This window comes from Nicotiana sylvestris, chromosome 2 (assembly GCF_000393655.2).
Source record: "Nicotiana sylvestris chromosome 2, ASM39365v2, whole genome shotgun sequence".
Lineage (NCBI taxonomy): Eukaryota > Viridiplantae > Streptophyta > Magnoliopsida > Solanales > Solanaceae > Nicotiana > Nicotiana sylvestris.
Window position 1 is genome coordinate 169,952,220 of NC_091058.1, and position 4,924 is coordinate 169,957,143.

Consider the following 4,924-nt stretch of genomic DNA (forward strand, 5'->3'; position numbering starts at 1 on the left):
CAATTGCAAGACCAAGACCAACGTCTCCAAGGTTTCAGGGCACAAATCCACGACTTGGCAGTCTTCACATCTCAAAGTTATGTAAACTGCCAAGGAATGGATTATGAAAGGTTTACAGAGCATGCACCCACTTTTGCTCGTCATCTAGCAATGGAGTTGGAAAGGATGTATCGTACGCTGGGAGGCCATCCAGGTCAAGCCCCACATTGAGCAGATAATCCAATATTTGACAACAAAAGTGGAAAGTGGGGCACGTTGTGAGATGTTAAGAATTGTATCTTTTATTTTGATTTAAGTGTGTGTTTTCAAGCCATTTTCTTAAAGTTTTCAAATGTAATTCCATCTTTGTGTAATAAATAAAAGTGATTGCCTTTGGTCCGAACTACGCAAGGTCTGATTCATGTAAGAGCATGATACGTAGGCAATCTCTCAGATTCTACCACCACGATAAAAGATATATATAATAAATAAAAATGAATAATAATAAAATTTTCAAGAAGGCTGGGACGACACAAGCAGCCGAGCAAATGCATAATAGAAAGGGATTATTTGTCTAGGAGCATTGCATCTCAACGTGTGATTATATATGTGTTAAACTCTCAAAACTAACAAATTTGTTCATTTCCAGAATTCAAGCAGTTAGTTTCTCTAAAGAGTATACTGGCATATTATCACTATCACACAAGATCAAAAGGACCAATACCCGAAAGTATGTCTATCCCAGATGTTGACACAGGTATGGAGATAGAAGAGATGGATGTCGGGAAAATGAAAGAAGAGATGTTTAAGCTCAAGCAGCAAATGGCTGAGATGTACCAAGCTTGGTCTACAGGACAGTTACCCCCATCTTACCCAAATAACCCTGCTCCATCAATGACCCAAACTCAGGATAATATCACCACTGAATTATCCCCAAGTTTCCCCATTTATCAGCACTACCGAGGCACCACCTCTCAGACACTACAGTTTCCACCTCCAAAGCCAGTTCCGTACTTTCCTCCACCTATGACTCCTGTTTTCGTAGCACCTCCCCCTGCTACATTTCACAAATCTCCTAGTGAGCCTACATGCCAGGCCCAAGACAACCAATATTACCCCCCGGAGCCCACCTTTAAAGCCTCCGAAATCAATTCAACTGCTCCTCGGTTTGATCTCCCAACCGAAATTGACAAGCCAGCCAAAAATGCTGAACAAGAAGAAATGTTCAGGAAGGTCAAAAGTCTAGAACAATCATTCCGAGACATGCAGGGATTAGGTGGGCAAGTCAGTGTAGCTTACAAGGATTTGTGCTTGTTCCCAAATGTACAATTACCAGTTGGTTTCAAGATGCCTAAATTTGACCTATACGATGGGCACGGCGACCCAGTAGCCCACTTAAGGGGTTTCTGTAGCAAGATGCGAGGAGCTGGGGGAAAGGATGAATTATTGATGGCTTACTTCAGTCAAAGTCTAAGCGGATCAGCTTTGGAGTGGTATACACGCCAGGACCATGGAAGATGGTACACCTGGGATGACCTGGCACAGGCATTCGCATACCATTTCCAATACAATCTGGAAATCATCCCAGATAGATTATCTTTGACAAAATTTGAGAAGAAACATAATGAAAGTTTCAGAGAGTATGGTTTTCGGTGGAGAGAACAGGCAGCAAGAGTGGATCCTCCTATGAAGGAGAGTGAAATGGTAGACTACTTCCTCCAAGCCTTGGAACCAACTTACTATGCCCATTTGGTTTCAGCGGTAGGGAAATCATTCAACGAGGTAGTGAAGATGGGAGGTATGGTGGAAGAAGGCCTCAAGACAAATAAAATTATGAGCTATTCAGCAATTAAGGCAGCTACTCAAGCTATTCAAGGCAGGGTAGGAGGAATCGGAAGAAAAAAGAGGGAAGAAGCAGCCGTAGTTGATTCAGGAATTTGGTCGGGACCTAGAGGTTCACCGCTTTACTATAATCAACCACGACCTCGCCAATCAGCTTACCATCATGATTCATCCCAACACTACTATCACCCTTCAGAGCCTCATTTTTTCATTAACCATGCTCAAGCATACGATCAGCCACCTGTTCACACCAATTGGCGTGCTCCTGTCACACCAAATACTTACCCACGAGCCTATCCCGGACCAGGTTTCAGGCCTAGGCCAGCATTCAGGGGAGAAAGGGAACAGAAAAAGAAAACTTACACTCCATTGGGAGAGTCTTACACTAGTCTGTTCCACAGGCTGAGACAGCTAGACATGCTGAGACCAATACAATCCAAGCTACCCAATCCTCCTCCAAAGAATCTGGATTACACCATTAGCTGTGAATATTGCTCCGGTGCACCAGGCCATGATACGGAGAAATGTTGGCATTTGAAAAATGCAATACAAGAGCTGATTGATACTAATAAAATCGAGGTTCAAACCCCCGAAGCCCCAAATATCAATAGAAATCCAATGCCAGCCCATCAAGAGGCTAATATGATAGAAATCATACAAGCTGATGGGAAGACAAAGAAGCCGTCACAAACTGTCATGATGATCAAGTCTCATGAAACCAAGCCAGATAAGCAGTTAATGGAGGAGAAGCCGGTGTCTAAGCAGAACAAAAATGGTGATGAACCGTCTATGATAGTCGATGAGGGATCATCGAGCAAAGTTGCCGCAAAACAAGAAAGGCCGAAAGTGATAGTACCAGGGGTTGCTAACAAACCCATTGTATTCGTGGAAGGAGCCCGTACAGATCGGGTTATTATTGCACCTGTAATCCAGCTGCCGGTCATCAACAACAAAGCCATCCCATGGAACTACGAACGAGTGAACTGTAATGTACAAGGGCAAAGAAATCAAGGAAGAAGTGTGTGAGGTGCAAGGCTTGACACGTTCGGGAAGATGTTTTACTCCCGAAGAGTTGAGAAAAACTAAAAACAATCCAATGCCAACAAAGAGAGCTGTGACGGAAGAAGAGGCGGAGGAGTTTTTAAGAAAAATGAAACTCCATGATTATTCTGTTGTGGATCAATTAAAGAAGACCCCCGCTCAAATTTCATTGTTGTCATTACTGATACATTCAGAGGAGCACCGTCTGGCTTTGATGAAAATCCTGAATGAGGCTCATGTTCCTGAAAAGATCTCTGTAAATCATTTGGGAAAAATAGCCAACAGAATCTTTGAGACAAACAGAATTACATTTGCTGATGATGAATTACCTGTGGAAGGTACCGAGCACAACAGAGCTCTTTACCTCACCGTGAAATGTGAAAACTCCATAGTAACCCGGGTATTGGTTGACAATGGGTCCAGTGCAAACATATGCCCTCTCTCCACTTTAAACAAATTAAAGATTAAAGAGGAGAGGATCCAGAAGAATAGTATCTGCGTACGAGGATTTGACGGTGGAAGCAGAGATTCATTTGGCGACATAGTGTTGGAACTAACTATAGGGCCAGTTGAATTCACAATGGAATTCCAAGTGTTGGACATATCTATTTCTTACAACTTGTTATTGGGTCGACCATGGATCCATGCTGCTAAAGCAGTCCCGTCAACACTACATCAGGCTGTCAAGTTTGAATGGGATCATCAAGAAGTAGTCGTGTATGGAGAAGAAAGTTTAAATGCTCACAGCAGTACCATTGTACCGGTCGAGGGAACAGAAAATGACCAGGGACCATGGGTATACCAAGTGACCGACACAGTGTCGATAGAGAAAATTCCAGAGGGGAAATACCTTCCAAATCCAAAGATATCCTCTGCATCAGTCATGGTAGCTTATGAAATGTTAAAGAATGGCTTTATACCCGGCAAAGGTCTGGGTTTATCTTTGCAAGGAATTATACAACCAGTATCTCTCCCCGAGAACTGGGGAACATTCGGTTTGGGGTTCATACCCACTGCCAATGACGTGATAAGGGCTAGGAAGCTGAAACACCAAGCATGGGTTCTTCCAAAACCAGTCCCACATCTGTCAAAGTCTTTTGTCAAGACCGGCGCTAAAAATCGCCCGATAACAACAATTCCTAAATCCCAGGTCAATCCTGAGAAGGAATTAATTGAAAGGTTCGAGAAATTGTTTAGTGATGTGAATATGTTGGAAAGTGGAGAAGGGTGTAGCAACGCAGAAGTTCAATTCGTTGGACCGAAAACAAAGCTCAATAATTGGAAAGCCACTCCTCTCCCAATTCGAAAGGAGTCTTGGTAGTTTATTTTGATTTTCTTTCAGTTTGTTTGGGTTACTTCAGGGTTGTAATCCCAAAGCTTATCTTACAGTTTGTTTGAAGTGTGCAAACCTTGTTATCTTTCATCATCCAATAAAAAGCAGTTTCCTTTTTATTATCATTCCTAATAGCTTTCTTTTCTTTTTCTTCTTTTCTGTACAGTTCCTTTTACGCTGGCTCTAGTGATATGGCATGCATGAGGAATCTTCAGCCCAGTCTTAAAAATCAATCTGGTTCCGAAATATTAATTCAAGAAATATATTGTGATTATGAATCAGAATATGATGAAGATGAGGTTTTTGAAGAGATTAGTAAAGAGTTAATTCACTTTGAGGAAAAAATCAAACCTAACTTGAGTGATACCGAGGACGTCAATATAGGGGACACGAGTAATGTCCGGGAAACTAAAATAAGTGTCCATCTCGAACCAAAGATCCGAGAAGAGTTAATTAAAGCACTCATAGAATTCAAAGATGTTTTTGCATGGTCGTATGACGACATGCCGGGCTTGAGCACTGATTTAGTGGTCCACAAATTGCCCACCGATCCAACGGTGCCTCCTGTCAAGCAGAGGCTGAGAAAATTCAAGCCTGATATGAGTGTGAGAATTAAGGAAGAAATCACCAAACAATTGGAAGCAAAGGTCATTCGAGTCACTCGATATCCTGTTTGGTTAGCTAATGTCGTTCCTGTGCCAAAGAAAGATGGCAAAATTAGAGTATGCG